The 18,766-nt window shown below is 42.2% G+C and overlaps 1 long non-coding RNA gene across 1 annotated transcript in view; it reads left to right on the top strand.

Annotated features, from left to right (window-relative positions):
• Positions 1 to 2,716: 2,716 nt before the first annotated feature.
• Positions 2,717 to 18,766, top strand: part of LOC149439227 (uncharacterized) — a 173,872-nt gene continuing 157,822 nt past the window's right edge. The window contains exon 1 of the long non-coding RNA XR_016307849.1: positions 2,717 to 2,764. This is a non-coding gene — a long non-coding RNA (uncharacterized LOC149439227). The remainder of the gene's footprint in view (positions 2,765 to 18,766) is intronic.

The raw sequence follows: 18,766 nt of genomic DNA, 5'->3' as shown, positions 1-18,766 counted from the left end.
AGCAGCCCCAAACCATGATGCTCCCTCCGCCATGTTTTACAGTGGGGATGAGGTTTTGATGTTGGTGTGCTGTGCCTTTTTTTCTCCACACATAGTGTTGTGTGTTCTTCCCAAAGAACTCAATCTTGGTTTCATCTGTCCACAGTATATTTTGCCAGTAGTGCTGTGGAACATCCAGGTGCTCTTTTGCAAACTTCAAACGTGCTGCAATATTCTTTTTGGACAGCAATGGCTTCCTCCGTGGTGTCCTCCCATGTACTCCATTCTTGTTTAATGTTTTCCTTATTGTAGATGTGTCAACAAAAATGTTAGCATGTGCCAGAGATTTCTGTAGGTCTTTAGCTGACACTCTGGGATTCTTCTTACCTCATGCAGCATTCTGCGCTGTGCTCTTGTAGTCATTTTTACAGGACAACCACGCCTAGGGAGAGTAGCAACAGTGCTAAACTTTCTCCATTTGTAGACAGTCTGTCTTACCGTGGACACATGAACATCAAGGCTTTTGGAGATACTTTTGTAACCCTTTCCAGCTTCATGCAAGTCAACAATTCTTGATCGTAGGTCTTCTGAGAGCTCTTTTCTGCGAGGCATGGTTCACATCAGACAGTGCTTCTTGAAACCAGTAAACCCAAAACAGGTGTGTGTTTTTTAAAGGCAGGACAGCTGTCAGAAACACATCCAATATCATCACACTGATTGGAGTCAAGGTTGGCTCACTCCTGGCTCCAATTAGCTGTGGGAGAAGTCATTAAGCTAGGGCCTCACATACTTTTTCCTCCCTGCACTGTGAATGTTTACATGTTATGTGCAATTAAACCATGGCAACATCTAATGTTTGTGCAGTATTATGTTCAGCAGACTGTGTTCTTCTATTGTTGTGACTTAGATGACGTTCAGAGCACATTTTATGCCCAATTCATGCAAAACTCCACGTAATCCCAAGGGGTTCACATACTTTTTCTTGCAACTGTATATATATATATATATATATATATATATATATATATATATATATAACTCCTAGATTGTAAGCTCTAACTAGCAGGGCCCTTTGTTTCCTCTTGTACCAAATTATATAGTAACTGTAATGCCTGCCTTCATTTTGTAAGGCGCTGCACAAACTGTTGGTGCTAAATACCGGTAAATCATATATATAATAATAATATATATATATGTATATATATATACCATCTTGGGAAAGGTGGGCTGCGTACCGCCAAAGCATTGACGTTAATAAGACCACACTGGAAATTCCAGCATTTGCAAGTCCCGCTGAGTGCCCCTGCTTCCTATTCTACATATCTCCTTCATGGATCGCACCCGGACCAAAATGTCTATAAGCATGTACAGTGGCCCAGTTATAATATATATACTCCTATATGTATTTTCAATATACAGCAATACATACCTTACTGCTCACACTGATTCTATACATTGGATTATGTAACAGTACTCAGATTAGCCCTTTTAAAATGCCCAGGTAAAATAAGGATCAGTAAAATCTGAAAATACAATTTTGCTGCAAGTCTACAAATAGAAATCCACTGGTCGCATTTTATGATTGTGCATGTGTACACAACAAGCAAACGGCCCTGGCGCCATCCTTATCTCACGCAATCAACGCAATCAATAAGTATTAGCTCACCTCCTCCTTGGCCAGGATTGTCGGCTGAGGGGGCAAGATGCTCAGAGAACAAGTAAATCAGATGGAAATCCCTGATGCTGAAGATGGAAGCTAGAGTTTTCAGCATGTCCTGGGTAGTGTATTGCAAGAGAGAGAGATATAAATCGTATTCTGAAATTTTATTTGGAAAGGTATGAGCTGGGAAGGAAAGTCTTATTCTGAGATCATAGCGTAATGCACCAAAGGGGTTACTATCTCGAGTCCAATCTCCACACATGGTGAATTCTCAAATGTGTCCTCCTCTTTTTTAAATACTTTCATATGAAACAGGAAATGCTCCGCAATATGCTCATTCTCAAATTGACATTAAATCGATTGTGAAATCCACCTTGGTTGACCTTCTCCACACCAAAGTGGAGTATATATATTCCTTACATTTGTGAGGTATGCTATAAATTGTCTCCAGGTTTCACTTGGTAGCAATGATTTTATGTTGGTTGCTTGGGTTCTCCCTAACATGCCTGCAGTATGCCATTGTTCCTGATTATAGGGCTGTCAGTCTTGTGGCCTGCTTCTAACACATAACTGTATTCAGGCATATGGCCAGGGGCATATTTACCACAAGGCAAACAAGACATTTGCTTTGGGCAGAATTTTTCAGGGAAGCAGTGCTGCAGAAGGGACAGAAGAAGGGACACACGTGGCATGGGAACCAGGTGGGATCTGAGAGAGGCTATGGGCTGCTTGAAGGTGTATGCAGAGCCCGACTCTCGTTCCCGGGAATGTCCGGAGTTGTGAAGGTGAGTGTCTTGCTCTCTCTTGCCGAGGGTGGTGGTGTCCGGTATATGGTGGTAGTGGAAGGCACCCTCGGGTGTGAGGGGTTACAGGCGTGTTGTTGGTCAATAACAGGTTGTCTCTGCGGGGGGTGTTAGGCTGTCTCCATGGGGGTGATTTTTGTGTTGCCTAGGACAGCACAAAACCTAAATAGCAATTCTACATTGACTGCTGATGCTCCTAATTGGTGTGTGGGATGCCCTGGCCATAGACCACAGCTTTGACTATTTTATTCTTAATCTCTATTTTATTATGTTTTGCAGATATTAAAGTACAAAAGGAAAATGTCCATGATGGATCAGAAAGGTACAAACATAATTATAACAGGCAAACATTTGCATACCAGTACATATGAGTGACAATGAGGTCAGTATAAACCATAACAATGTGATCATAGTATACCGAAGAAAGAGGAAGGTCAATAATGCTCATATCAGAAGTCAACTAGATACATACTAGGTATGGTAATATATACCAAGCAGGCAATAGGGTTCCCATCTATAATATAGAGGAGATAGCAGCTAACTATGTGAATGTCCATTAGGAAAACCATCTCTACATCCAGGATGCTGTCACTGGTGGGCCCAAAGTGGGATAACCCGAGGAGAAAAGAGTATAGAAAGAAGAGAAAGGGAGAGAAAAGAAGAAACTGGGAGAAAAAAAATGGGAGAAGGGGAGGGAGGAAATGACCACTAAATGGCAGTAGGAGGGCACGTCCACATCACAGGACCCCGGAATTAAGTTCGAGTTCAAACCGTAGAATAAATAAGAGGGAGAATTGAAAGAATAATGAAAATAAGTCCAAAGCGTTCACATGAGGCTGTAATTCGGAGGCTTGAGGCATGAGGCTTTAGGGCAGGCCATGCGACACCAACAATTCTTTTAAAATACAGCAGAGAAGAACCTGGATGGATTCTTGGTTTGTGAGGGTAGTTGATGGGGTTAAAACAAATGCCAGAAGTACATTTAACGTATAGTTTTAGGTTTGGGTTCCTGCTGGTATGTAAAAGTCTGCATGAAGGCAACATTTTTTGAGTTTTGGACAAGGCTTCCTTCAGGAATTGTTTTGCTGTCTATCTCAAATTGGGGAGATTTTCCCTCATTTCCTTGTCCTGTAGGTAAACTCCAAAGAGAGGGAAACCCTCTATTGGGTGTTGTTACCAGAACAAGTGTCCCCATTGGAAGACTTTTCCTCCATTCCTGTTCTATTGACAGCTCAAAATTTTGTATTCTACCTCACTTTCTGTCTTAGTGAAGGTAGTCACCAGGACAGAAAGGAAAAGGTATTTTCCCCAAAGAGTATTCAGAGAGCAATAATAAAAAAAAAAGCTGTCAGGGGTTTTAATATTTTTGAAAGTATCCAAAAGAACAAAACAAGTTTTACTTTCCCATACACATTAAATAGGTCTCTTTGATCTCTCCAGGACTCCAGAGAATAAATATTCCCACAAGAAATTCTAGTATTTCCAGCCATGCCTGTTACCAAACCAAATAATGTGTCACATCTTCCCATGGATTCTTCATAACACGGCAGCATACTATATTTGTAGAGGGATTAACATGAAATCCACAAGTACATCAATCACAAATCACCTGATCAAACAATGACCGCTGTCATCTATACTGAGAAAAAGGGATTACTGTATTACTCATGCTGTATCCGGTGAATGCGATATTCACCGGATGTTTAATTAAAGCAGTTCCTTTTTTATGTTCCTTATTTTGAGGTGTGAACTCTACATGTAGAATGAAGGCTCCTTGATCTAAAGAAAGGGGACCTTGGCTGCTGGAAACATGTTTAAAGGGGAAGGCTTTGAGGGATAGTTTGCCCTCTAGTAGGCCAAGGAATTGATGGGTCAAGATTGGTTTAAGGTCAAGAGAAGTGTGGAAGATCAAGTGACCATAAAGTGGGCAATGGCTTGATGGCATTAACCTCTTTGGAGATGACCAGCCATCAAGCAGGTTCCTGCTCCCTTCCTGATTTCAAATTTCATCACAGCTTTGCTGGAGGTTTCATCACTGATAAAAAAATGATGTTTTTTATTCCTGATGAATTTAGCTGATTGGATGGCTCTGATCTGATATATATTTCTGTATTTTGAATGTTTTTAGTTGTGGGATATTATACTCATGCTTCTACTATTTGAAATACTGCATTACTGATGCATACTAGGCATGAGAGCACAGCGTGGTTAGTTCTCTAGCTGTACTGAGAACTCAGTGTGCTCTCCTTCACTGATGAGATTTATCCTGACACACACCCGCCCCCCCGCGCAGCCATTCATTGCGAAGACCAGTGTCCTGCTGTTTCTCCTCTCCCAGCTCTTATGCAACTGAAAATATAGGGAATGTGATCACTGCTTACTGGTGTATTAGGCCTCTTTTACACTGACGGTCCGATTGGGCCTGCCTGTCAGTTTTTCAGACAGACCCGATCGGATCATCCATAGACCTCTATGGACCAACAGGTGTCAATGGACAAGTGTCCGCTGACACCCGCCGGCATATGATCCTGTACGCCAAAAATCACATGGATGGGGATCCGTTCTGTCCGGCAGATCAGATCGGATGACAGTCAGGTGGAAATGGACAGGTGGTCCATTCCATTCCATCTGACCACCCCATAGAAGACAGAGGGCTAGGGTTTCTTGCAATTTGCAGTGCGATTTCCATTATATAAAGTAATGCAAGTAATGTTGATTGAACATGATTGAAAGGTTGATGATCACTGATATTATAGAACACACACTCTTGTTATTACGTGATGGATCAGTGTTTGTGGTTTTAGATACTTAGCTTTTATCATCATCTTTTATTTTATTTCTTATCTCTGATGAAAGGGGAGTATTTGGGCCCCCAAAACATATTGTATTTTTGATTTTGTGTAGGAAAAATAAATTCTTCTTGGACTTACTCAAGCTTTTTTTACATTCTCAACCCTTTAATGTTCTGCTGTATTTGTTGAAAGGAAAAATTTAAGTATATATAAAACCTTCACCTTGTAAAACAACCCATTCAGTTTAAAATAGAAATGAAAAGCAAAACATTTGTGTATAGATATAAAGAAAAATTATAAATATATATTTTTTCTCTTTTTTAAGCAGTGATCACATTCCTATATTTTCAGCTGCGTAAGAGCTGGGAGAGGAGAAACAGCAGCACATTGGTCTTCACAGTAAATGGCTGTGCAGGGAGGCGGGTGTGTGTCAGGGCAAATCTCATCATTGGAGGAGAGCACACTGAGTTCTCAGCACAGCTAGAGAACTGACCATGCTGTGCTCTCATGCCTAGTATGGTCAGTTTTTTTTTTTTTAGGAAAGCAGAGGGACTGGCAGGGACACCAGGGATTTCACACAAAGCAATCAATACAAAAAGAACAGGATACTTTTTCATACAAGTACATGGCACAGTAGGCACATATCAGGAATATGAAATGTTGGGTTTACATATTCTGTAAACTTGATGATATGTCTCTCCATCGGCCTGACCAACAGTGTACAGGCATATTTTAGTCTTTTTTATGATTTGCTGGATGTTTTCTGAAAGAGGTCATGTCGTGTTCACTTACATCTTCATGTCACTCACCTGTAAAGAGGATATTTAGAAACACTGTAAAAAAAATCCCATATGGGCTATTTAGGTTGTAAATTGCATCAAAACTCAAAAACAAAAATGTAATTGTAGCACTACCCCTTAGGAGTTGCAAAGGTTTTGGGTCCCCCTATAGTCCTGCACAGCCAGGCAACACACATCTTCACACAGACTTGCATCCAGGAATCAGTAACTAGTACTTGAGCTTTGTTTTTGAAGTTTTATTAGGGGAATTTCAACCTGGATTGGGTTGGGGTGTACAGGATGCTCAAGGGAACTAAAACTTCCTGGCAACTATGTACAAGTCCACGATAAGGAATTCTCTTTAAGGAGAGCTCTCCAGCCTCTCCCGATGTACCACCCCAGACTCCAGATAAATTCTCTTCTTTGCACAGCTGTCTGGAGGAAACCCTGAGCAAGGGGATCCAGTATCTGCTACTTGAAAGGGTTAACAGTCCCAGAAATGGAGCTAGTGAGGTTTTCAACCAGAATGCTTCTTCCCCTATCTGGCCCAGGGGATGCTGGATTACTTACTCAGTTCTTCTCCCATATTGCCAATGGGTTGGTGGCTGCTACCAGGTCTTCTAGTTGGGCTGCTCCTTCCCTGCTGCACAGGTGGTCCTTGATCTAGGGCCTGGTGAAGTCCTAAGCTTTCTTCCATCCAAGCTCCCGACCTGTAGGTAGACTCCATCTCACTGGGTCTCCTCCTAGGCTCCTACATCTCCTCCTCTCACTCCATCTTCCATCCAAACTCCCCTGTAGCTGAGCAGGCTCAGATAATCTTAAAGGTGTTTCCTGGCCCCTTGCCAAGCCTCCTATTAGGGATTGGTCAGGATCCTCCAAGAGTGTAGATCCACCCACTGCTTCTAGACCTTTCTCCAAAGATCTAAAGCAGGGGGAAGTTCCAGAGAGTTGACCTGCTGAACCTCTCAGCTCTGACTCAAATTTGACCCATCTGGCTATCACACCCATGCTGCTACTCAGACCTCCTCTCTAACAATCAGCACTAAAGCTCCCCCTAGCTACATAGGCGGGTGCTACATAATATATTGCAGCTTACTAGTCCTTGGATGGGATAGATGCTTTTTAGATTTTTTTCTTTTCACCTGGTAATTCTGCGGTTAACACACAAACCTTGTCCCTGTTTGGCTGTGTTCCACTGTATATAAGGAGGGAGCAATGGGTGTCACCCAGGTTGGTTTTCAAACATGTCTTTATCTCCATTATATAGGGATTAGTATATCCACTTACATTGTTTATGCTTTCATTTGAGCTCACAGGAAGGCTCCATTCACATCTAGGCATTTTGTATCAGTGGCAGGATCACCTCAAATCTGCCTGGGATCCCAAAACGCTCTGCAAAACTGACAAATCACAAGGCACTTGTTCAGGTGCCATTCATTTTTAATGGCCCCTAAAACGGTATATCGTGCTGTAATCCTGCAAACCTCGTCACCTCGTCACCCCAAAAGAAGCTCCTGCTCCTTGTTGGGCGGTTTACAATTGTGGTAGAATTGCACTGCATTTTAGATGCCGTTGAAAATGAATGACACCTGAACAAACGTAGTGCGATTTGTCAGTTTTGCAATTTTTTGGGATCACGGGCAAAATCGCTGCAATTCTGTCCATGGTACAAAATGCCTAGATGTGAATGGAGACAAAATGACAAGGACAATGCATTTCTGTCTAGAGCAATAACTATTTTCTGTACTTGCTGAAAATGATCTCAGGCCAAAAAATTTAAACTAAAGCAACCACCACATTTAAGGGTTGTAAGCTGGTATATATTAAAATGTTGTTTTTGGGTTCAGATATTCTTTAATAGCAATTTCAAGTATCAATAGTTGGCTGTAGCCATTTCAGCCAATCAAAATATTTTATATGTTGGTTAGTGATGGGCTGAACACTTCCCTTGTTCAGTTTGTGGTCGAACATTCAAACATAATGAAAGTTCGACCATAAACTTCGAACAGAGGGGACAATTCATTAAGCGGTACGTTACTGCATCTGAGTATGCAGTAAAATACCGCACATTCTTTAATGTTTCAGGTGTAAAAAGAATTGCTGGCATTGCCTGGCAATTAAATTTTTTTTTTTTAAATGTGTGGGCCCCCCCCAACCCGTTGGGTCTGGTATGGATTTTGAGGGGAACCCCCATGCCAAAATAAAAAAAATGCTGTGGGGTCCCCCCCACAATCCATACCAGACCCTTATCTGAGCATGCAGTCCGGCAAGTCAGGAAAGGGAAGGGGAGATGGGTGAACGACTCCCCCCAAACCATACCAGGCCACACACCCTCAACATGGGGGATGCTTTGGGAAGGGAAAGCTCCCCCACAAGGCACCTTGTCCCCATTTTAATGGGAAAAATGGCCTCTTCCCCACAACCATGGCTGGCGGTTGTGGGGGTCTGCGGGTGGGGGTCGTATCAGAATCTGGAAGCCTCCTTTAACAAGGAGCCCCCCCATGTGAATGAGTATGGGGTACATGGTACTGCTACTCATTTACTAAAAAAAGACAGGAGACAGTCTTTGATTAAAAACAAAAATTTAAAAAATGTCCCCCGAAGTAGATCCAACGTCAATCACGATGCCCACCGCCAACGCCAACCCAAAAAAAAACGTCTCCGCTCCCGCCGTCTGACAGCTGCGCTGGGATGACAGTTCTTGGTCATCCTGTTCCCTTGTGACATCATCATGCGCTGTGATTGGCCAAAGCATTGCACCTGACTTGTGGTCAGGTGCATTGCTTTGGCCAATCACACCAATCACAATGCACTGTCAGGGTGCAGTGCATTGTGGGGTGCAGTGGGCGAACAGCCCGCTGAATGCCCGTACCGTTCGTGTGTTAGTCGAACACACGAACAGCCGATGTTTGAGTCAAACTAACGTTCGACTCGAACATCTTGCCCAACACTAATGTTGATCTGTTTAGTTTGCCCTGAGCTTAGATGTATGGATTTATATATCTAGCACAGTTTATATATCTGGTGCTATTCAATTTAGAAAACCAGAGAAATGAGGATGCATAAAGTGCCAGTATAGGCCAACTACATTTCATCTTTCATTAGTCTAGAGCAGGGGTCTCCAAACTGTGGCCCGAGGGCCGGATGTGACCCTTTGCTAGCCTTTATCCGGCTCTTGGGGCACTATTTCTCTGAATGATATGAGGTACTATTCCTCCCACTGACACCAACAATGGGACACTATTTCTTACACTGATACCAATGATGGGGCATGATTCCTCCCACTGACACCAACAATGGGACACTATTCCTCCCACTTATACCAACAATGGGACACTATTTCTTACACTGACACCAATGATGGAGCACTATTCCTCCCACTGATACCAATGATGGGGCACTATTCCTCCCACTGATACCAATGATGGGGCACTATTCCTCCCACTGATACCAATGATGGGGCACTATTCCTCCCACTGACACCAATGATGGGGCACTATTCCTCCCACTGATACCAGTGATAGGGTATTATTCCCCCCATTAATATCAATGATGGGTATTGATGGGAGGAATAGTACCCCGTGTTTATTTTTACTGATGCTAGGCCTGGGACATTCTCTACCCCCACTGGTCACAATCCGGTCCTCCTAAAGTTTGAAGGACAGTAAACCGGCCCTTTGTTTAAAAAGTTTGGAGACCCCCCCCCCCCCCAGGTCTAGAGCAGTCAAGACAATAAAAGCTGATTGGCGATTGGTTGCTTTTTAGGGCCAATTCACACTATATGCAGTGACAGATGTTTTACTGCATTGTAAATCGTCTGTCACCGCAGGGACACACAGGAAACAATTGTTTCCTATGTGCCCCATTCACACTGCAATGCACCCTGTGGCTGCACAAAAATGCAGACATGCTGCATTTTATCATAGTGCAAGGGCTGAACTGCATTGGAATGACATTGCGCTGCCCGACATTGCAGTGTACGATTTGTACACTTCACATAAAGTTTATTCAATATAAAAAAGGGAGCCCTGTGATGTGCTGAATTGCACATCACACTGCCACCCCCGCAGAGCGACCGGTGCACTGAATTGCTCTGGCTGCGTTTTGGTGTGAATTCATCCTCAGAATAAATCCATGTATGTCGTGATCAGGGGCGGACTGACAATTCATGGGGCCCCTGGGCAATAGGGGATCATGGGGCCCCTGTGTCCTTGCCCAAACTCAAAAAAGCCTATGAAAAAGGTACCAGGGGCATCTCATGGGGCCCCCTACTGACCCCGGGCCCTCAGGCAGTGCCCGAGTTTCCAAATGGTCAGTCCGCCCCTGGTCGTCATCTAACATTATTATATTATTTAGGATTTCCATTTGCATTTACCTGCTAAAAGGAATATTATACGTACTTCATTCAGGTTTTCCTCCTGTTCAGTAAACACAGAAGAGGCAGAGATAGCGACAGAATAGTCAGAACTGGCAGGTAGACGTACAATTGTATCCAGCAACCTACAGGCAAGAGATTATCTGCAGGATGAGACTTGTAATTCATTAAAAACAATATACACTTCGAAACTATAAACATGAATGCTTACCAAACATAATGATATATTGTATAAGAAGTATAATTTGTGGGTGGCATCTCTGGCTGCCATTTACTCCATTGTAATGTATGTATTTGTGTTGGCTGGGCCCTACTGATCATTCATAAATGGAATCCATTATGGTTTTAGTTCAATTTTATTTCTACTTTTTAGGTGTATTAGCTTTTTTATATCTTTAATATACAGTACTGTGCAAAGGTTTTAGGCAGGTGTGAAAAAATACTGTACATTAAGAATTATTTCAGAAATACAAGTTAAATGGAAATTAAGTGAACAGATATGAAATCCAAATCAAATCAGTATTTGGTGTGTCCACCCTTTGCCTTCAAAATAGCATCAGTTCTTCTAGGTAGACTTGCACACAATTTGTGAAGGAACTCGACAGGTAGGTTGTTCCAAACATCTTGGAGAACGAACCATGGATCTTCTGTGGATGTAGGCTGCCTCAAATCCTGCTGACTTTTCATGTAAACAGACAGACTCGATGATGTTGAGATCAGCGCTCTGTGGGGGCCAAACCATCACTTCCAGGACTCCTTGTTCTTCTTTACATTGAAGATAGTTCTTAATGACATTGGCTGTATGTTTGGGGTCATTGTCCTCCTGAAGAATATATTTGGGGCCAATCACACCCCTCTTTGATGGTATGACATGATGGATAAGTATCTGCCTGTATATCTCAGCATTGAGGACACCATTGTTCCTGACCAAATCTCCAAATCCATTTGCAGGAATGCAGCCCCAAACTAGCAAGGAACCTCCACCGTGCTTCACTGTTGCCTGCACACACTCATTATTGTACTGCTCTCCAGCCCTACTGTGAACAAACTGTCTCCTGCTACAGCCAAATATTTCAAATTTTGACTCGCCAGTCCAGTGCACCTGCTGCCATTTTTCTGCACCCCAGATCCTGTGGTTTCATGCATAGTTGAGTCGCTTGGCCTTGTTTCCACTTTGGAAGTATGGCTTTTTGGCCACGATTCTTCCACAAAGACCACTTCTGGCCACACTTCCCCAGACAGTAGATGGGTCTACCTGGGCTCCACTGGTTTCCACCAGTTCTGTGCTGATGGCACTGCTGGACATCTTCCATTGTTGAAGACAAGTAAGCATGATGTGTCTTTTATTTGCTGCATTAAGTTTCTTTGGCCGACCACTGCATCTACGGTCCTTAACGTTGCCCAATCAATGGTTCCTCAATCCTGAGAAATACAGGCAGATACATATCTATCATACCCTGATTTCAACATCACCGAGTCTGTCTGGGATTACATGAAGAGACAGAAGTATTTGAGGCAGCCTACAACCACAGAGGATTTGTAGTTACTTCTCCAAGACCTTTGGAACAACCTACCTGCTGAGTCCCTTCAAAAACTGTGTGCAAATATACCTAGAAGAATTGATGCTGGTTTAAAGCCAAAGAGCAGTCACACCAAATATTGACTTGATTTAGATTTTTCTTCTGTTTGCTCACTTTGCATTTTCTAAATTGATAAAAATAAACAATATATACAGTGGGGCAAAAAAGTATTTAGTCAGCCACCAATTGTGCAAGTTCTCCCACTTAAAAAGATGAGAGAGGCCTGTAATTGGCATCATAGGTAGACCTCAACTATGAGAGACAAAATGAGAAAAAAAATCCAGACAATCACATTGGCTGATTTGGAAAGAATTTATTTGCAAATTATGGTGGAAAATAAGTATTTGGTCACCTACAAACAAGCAAGATTTCTGGCTCTCACAGACCTGTACCTTCTTCTTTAAGAGGCTCCTCTGTCCTGCACTCATTACCTGTATCAATGGCACCTGTTTGAACTTGTTATCAGTATAAAAGACACCTGTCCACAACCTCAAACAGTCACACTTCAAACTCCACTATGGTGAAGACCAAATAGCTGTCGAAGGACACCAGAAACAAAATTGTAGACCTGCACCAGGCTGGGAAGACTGAATCTGCAATAGGCAAGCAGCTTGGTGTGAACAAATCAACTGTGGGAGCAATAATTAGAAAATGGAAGACATACAAGACCACTGATAATCTCCCTCGCACTGGGGCTCCACGCAAGATCTCACCCCGTGGGGTCAAAATGATCACAAGAACAGTAAGCAAAAATCCCAGGAACACACGGGGGGACCTAGTGAATGGCCTGCAGAGAGCTGGGACCAACGTAACAAAGGCTACCATCAGTAACACACTACGCCGCCAGGGACTCAGATCCTGCAGTGCCAGACGTGTCCCCCTGCTTAAGCATTTGCTAGAGAGCATTTGGATGATCCAGAAGAGAATTGGGAGAATGTCATATGGTCAGATGAAACCAAAAGAGAACTGTATGCTAGAAACACAACTCGTCGTGTTTGGAGGAGAGAGAATGCTGAGTTGCATCCAAAGAACACCATACCTACTGTGAAGCATGGGGGTGGCAACATCATGCTTTGGGGCTGTTTCTCCGCTAAGGGACCAGGATGACTGATCCATGTACAGGACAGAATGAATGGGGCCATGTATCGTGAGATTTTGAGTGCAAACCTCCTTCCATCAGCAAGGGCATTGAAGATGAAACGTGGCTGGGTCTTCCAACATAACAATGATCCCAAACATACCGCCCGGGCAACGAAGGAGTGGCTTTGTAAGAAGCATTTCAAGGTCCTGGAGTGGCCTAGCCAGTTTCCAGATCTCAACACCATAGAAAACCTTTGGAGGGAGTTGAAAGTCCGTGTTGCCCAGCGACAGCCCCAAAACATCACTGCTCTAGAGGAGATCTGCATGGAGGAATGGGCCAACATACCAGCAACAGTGTGTGCCAACCTTGTGAAGACTTACAGGAAACGTTTGACCTCTGTCATTGCCAACAAAGGATATATAACAAAGTATTGAGATGAACTTTTGATATTGACCAAATACCTATTTTCCACCATAATTTGCAAATAATTTCTTTCCAAATCAGCCAATGTGATTGTCTGGATTTTTTTTCTCATTTTGTCTCTCATAGTTGAGGTCTACCTATGATGCCAATTACAGGCCTCTCATCTTTTTAAGTGGGAGAACTTGGACAATTGGTGGCTGACTAAATACTTTTTTGCCCCACTGTATATATTTTTGAAAACATCCTTACTTTACAGCATTTTTTCACCTGCCTATAACATTTGCACAATACTGTATATAATACATAAATATATACATATATTAGGAAATATAATTTGTTAACCACTAACAGAACACTATGGTTTTTCTACACAGCGAGTATACTAGAAACTGGGTTCTGAGATTTGATGTGATAGACCAACACAAAGTGGCTCATAATTGTGAAGTGGAAGGAAAATGATAAATGGTTTTCAAATTTTTTTACAAATAAATCTGTGAAAAGTGTGGCGGCATTTGTATTCAGCCCCCCGGAGTCAATACTTTGTAGGACCCCCTTTTGCTGCAATTCCAGCTGCAAGTCTTTTTTGGGTTGTCTCTACCAGCTTTGCACATCTAGAGAGGGACATTTCTGCCCATTCTTTGCAGAATAGCTCAAGTTCTGTCAGATTGGATGGAGAGCATCTGGGAACAGCAATTTTCAAGTCTTGCCACAGATTCTCAATTGGATTTAGGTCTTAACTGTGACTGGGCCATTCTAAGACATGAATATGCTTTGATCTAAACCATTCCATTGTAGCTCTGGCTGGATGTTTCGGGTCGTTGTCCTGCAGGAAGGTGAACCTCCGCCCCAGTCTCAAGTCTTTTGCAGACTCGAACAGGTTTTCTTCTAAGATTGCCCTGTATTTGGCTCCATCCATCTTCCCATCAACTCTGACCAGCTTCCCTGTCCCTGCTGAAGAGAAGCATCCCCACAACATGATGCTGCCACCACCATGTTTCACAGTGGGGATGGTGTGTTCAGGGTGATGTGCAATGTTAGTTCTCCATCACACATAGCGTTTTGCTTTTTGACCAAAAAGTTAAATTTTGGTCTCATCTGACCAGAGCACCTTCTTCCACATGTTTGCTGTGTCCCCCACATGGCTTCTCCCAAACTGCAAATGGGACTTCTTGTGTCTTTCTTTCTTCTTGCCACTCTTCCATAAAGACCAGATTTGTGGAGTGCACAACTAATAGTTGTCCTGTGGACAGATTCTCCCACCTGAGCTATGGATCTCTGCAGCTCCTCCAGAGTTACCATGGGCCTCTTGGCTGCTTCTCTGATTAATGCTCTCCTTGTCCGGCCTGTCAGTTTAGGTAGACGGCCATGTCTTGGTAGGTTTGCAGTTGTGCCGTACTCTTTCCATTTTCGGATGATGGATTGAACAGTACTCCATGAGATGCTCAAAGCTTGGGATATTTTTTATAACCTAACCCTGCTTTACACTTCTCCACAACTTTATCCCTGACCTTTCTGGTGTGTTCCTTGCACTCCAGGATGCTGTTTGTTCTCTAATCTTCTCTAACAAACCTCTGAGGGCTTCACAGAACAGCTGTATTTATACTGAGATTAAATTACACACAGGTGGACTTTATTTACTAATTAGGTGACTTCTGAAGGCAATTGGTTCCACTAGATTTTAGTTAGGGGGATCAGAGTAAAGGGGGCTGAATACAAATGTACGTCACACTTTTCAGATATTTATTTGTAAAAATTTTGAAAACCATTTATCATTTTCCTTCCACTTCACAAATATGTGCCACTTTGTGTTGGTCTATCACATAAAATCCCAATCAAATACATTTACGTTTTTGGTTGTAACGTGACAAAATGTGGAAAATTTCAAAGGGAATGAAGACTTCTTCAAGGCACTGTATACTGGGCAAGTAATGCCCATTTTTTTTTACAATGCAGCCAATTAGGGACCTGCACTTAACTTGGTTTCCCCAGAACAGGAGAAGTCAGGAATTGTATATAGACAATATATTAAAGTTATTACCTCCAGGACTTTTGTCTCTCTCATTATAATCCGGGCAGATCTTCAGCACCGAGACGTTCTTCTGGTCAGCAGGGTTGTGTGCTATACACATCATCTCCATATCCCAGGACTCCGGCTGCAGTGACATCTGCATTATATCTCCATTATTATACAGCTGATAGGCAGAGTCTCCATGTCTGTATTTCCAGGTATAGGAGAATGAGGATCCCTTTGTTGGGACTGAACAACGAAGAGTCACATTACACCATTCACTGGTGTACATCCTCTCTTCAACTACTATAAATGGGGGAGGAACAGGATCTGCAGGGAAGAATAAAGAGTTATGTGAGATATACTTTATAGTATGTAAAGAAACATGTACTGAAAAAGCCCTTCCTGAAGAATTCCTGCTGCCTGGCTGCCTCTGGCTTACATATTTTCTGAGTTATTTATGGAGAGCAAGTATGATATGCAGATCATTTTGCTCACTTCTATTCTATGCTGTTTTATTTTATTTTATTCTGTTCTATTCTATTCTTTTATTTTCCATTCTATTCTGTTTTATTCTATTCTATTCCTTTTTTTCTTTTCTATTCTGTTTATTTTAATCTATTCTATTATATTATATTCTTTTATTTTCTATTCTATTGTTTTATTCTGTTCTTTTTTTCTATTCTATCCTTTTTTATTCTATTCCTTTTTATTTTCTATTCTGTTTTATTATATTCTATGCTGTTCTAGTCTATTCTTTTATTTTCTATTCTGTGTTATTTTATTCTATGCTGTTCTATTCTATTCTTTTAGTTTCTATTCTATTGTTTTATTCTATTCTTTTTTTTTCTATTCTATTTTGTTTTATTATATTCCTTTTTTCTTTTCTATTCTGTTTTATTTCATTCTATACTGTTCTATTCTATTTTATTTTCTATTATATTGTTTTATTCTATTATTCTTTTCTATTCTATTCTGTTTTATTCTATTCTATTTTATTTTTTATTCTTTTTTATTCTATTCTGTTCTATTTTTTTTCCACTTTTATACCTTACTGTATTTATTGCAATATGTTTTCATTGTTAATTTAAAAGCATTTCTGAAATATTCATTTTTCCGATTCGATTAAAATATAATGAATATAGGAAATTAATCTGAATATACAAAATTAATTCCAAAAACGAATCATTCTAACAAAACAAAATTGTTAACTTAACAAATGAACCTGAAATGAAACAAAACAAATGTTTCCATCCTGCACATCTCTGTGGTCACCCTTGGCAGCCTGTTTACTTCTCCAAGTGCAAAGCGATTCTAGTCTTCTAATGAAACAAAAGTGGAGTATATCTGAAGTCAGACAACACCTCAAGTACTGGCAATACTTTATACTTTTTTGATTTGCTCCAAGGGCTTGTTAACACTAGCGGCAGCCCTTGTTGCCCCTTTGAAAAATGATTTGTGGTAGATCACTTCTCAGGTGACGGTATATAGGCAGCGGGGTAGTGACATGTCACCTCCTCATCTCTTGTTTTAACCATGAAAAGCACGCACCTACATTGTATGTGGATGTGACATGGCCCCGTTCACTTGAATAGGTTGCTTTCGGACGTAGTACTGCCCTCTGAACACGACTTGTGATTCTTGCTGTTTCCTCCAGCCACTGTGTTGGGTTAGGTGGGGCAGCAAAAGTGTGGCTCAGTTGCCTATTTTTACCACCCCCTGGCTGCAGCTGAGAACAAACCCTAAGCCTTAAATGATATCAAGACAAAATCTTTTGAGGGTTTTCTCTTTTTCGGTCCAGGCAGTAAAGACAGTACCAATGCACTACTATGGCTACAGGGACCTTTAAATCCCAACAGAAGCTGTAGTCTTTTCATACTCTTTAGATCTGTGTAGGGCTTTAACCTGCTTTTATCCTCACATCTGTATATTCCTTATGCACCAGAGAAAATTGTACATTGCAGCTACGGCTTCAGTGATTACTTGAAATAAAGTAATGGGTAATACAATGGCTTTACAGCACTGGGATCCTTGGTTTGAATCCCAGCCAGGACCCTACCTGCATGGAGTTTGTATTTTCTTCCTGTGCTCGCCTGTGTTTCCTCCAATACTCCAGAGACTTGTGGCTAGGTAAATTGGCCTAATATTTGCAAAAATGAGATGGAGAATTTGTATGCTGTTTGAGGGCAAGCTCGACACACTCGTTACAATTTGATTGTACAATCTTCTTTAGCACTACCAACAACTATGTTGGGCAAGGGCCTGCCTGCTTGGATACAGATCTGTTGGATACTCTAGGTAGGTCCCAGGGCCAAGACAAGGGGTGGGCAGGAGGGGCAGGTGCCCCGGGTGCAGCAGTAGGGCAAGGCACCCCCTCAATGCCTCAAGCTCAAGATCAGTAGCTGGTAGCCAGCAGGCCACAGCTTCATGTCTGTTCTGGAAACTACTGCTGTCATGCTGTGCTCCAATGTGCCCACTCTCCACTCCATCCACCCACGGCTGGCACAAAAATAAAGCGTGCATGTGTAGCTACCTTCTAGCCACAAGAAAGCAAACAATTGGCCATGCATGGGCAGTGCATACTCCATGCCAACCATGGATAGCCAAAGCAAGGGGGCTAAGAACTGGCACAAGGTGGTACACTCATTCATGTATTAGGAGGGGGGTGCAGTTCTGCATCCTTGCCCTGGGTGAAACTGTCCCAGTACTGGTAGTGATTTAGTTGAGGACTAAATTGTCCAGTGCTTATCTGCTCCTGTCCAAATTAATCATTCTAGCTTTGGAATGTGCGTACACTGGAAGAGACTCAAGCTGACACACATGTTCAGTCTATGAACACTTCTAGTTTATTATAATGAGAAAGTGAGCTTATATATGGAAAATGATGCAAGAGTCATGTGAGAACAGCATAAGCATTATATTAGTCTTTGATTGGTCATTTCCACACAAAAACAATCTCTGTCATGGTATAGGTGTGATCTTCTTCCAGGTCTTATCTATAGAAAGAAAAACATTCCTTTGTCTCAAGTTGGCACGATGGGAGGGGGGTTGGTGCGTGTGAGCAGACATTTCTTAACCACTTGCCGCCCTGCCACTGTAGAAATACGGCGGCAGGGTGGCACGGGCAGGCAAAACCACGTTTTAAAATGTGTGTTTTGTAAACAGGTAGGGGGCGAGCACGAGGCGCGCCGCCGCCCTTCTTGTCCCGCCGATTACAGCCACGGATATCAGTTGCCGGGTCACAGCCGGTCCTTACCGGCTATGACCCGGCGATCGGCGGCAATCG

Source organism: Staurois parvus, unplaced genomic scaffold (genome assembly GCF_062004578.1).
Source record: "Staurois parvus isolate SC_StPar_1 unplaced genomic scaffold, SC_StPar_1.0 ptg001146l, whole genome shotgun sequence".
Lineage (NCBI taxonomy): Eukaryota > Metazoa > Chordata > Amphibia > Anura > Ranidae > Staurois > Staurois parvus.
The sequence above is the reverse complement of the archived record's forward strand: the minus strand, read 5'-3'. Positions and strand labels throughout refer to the sequence as shown.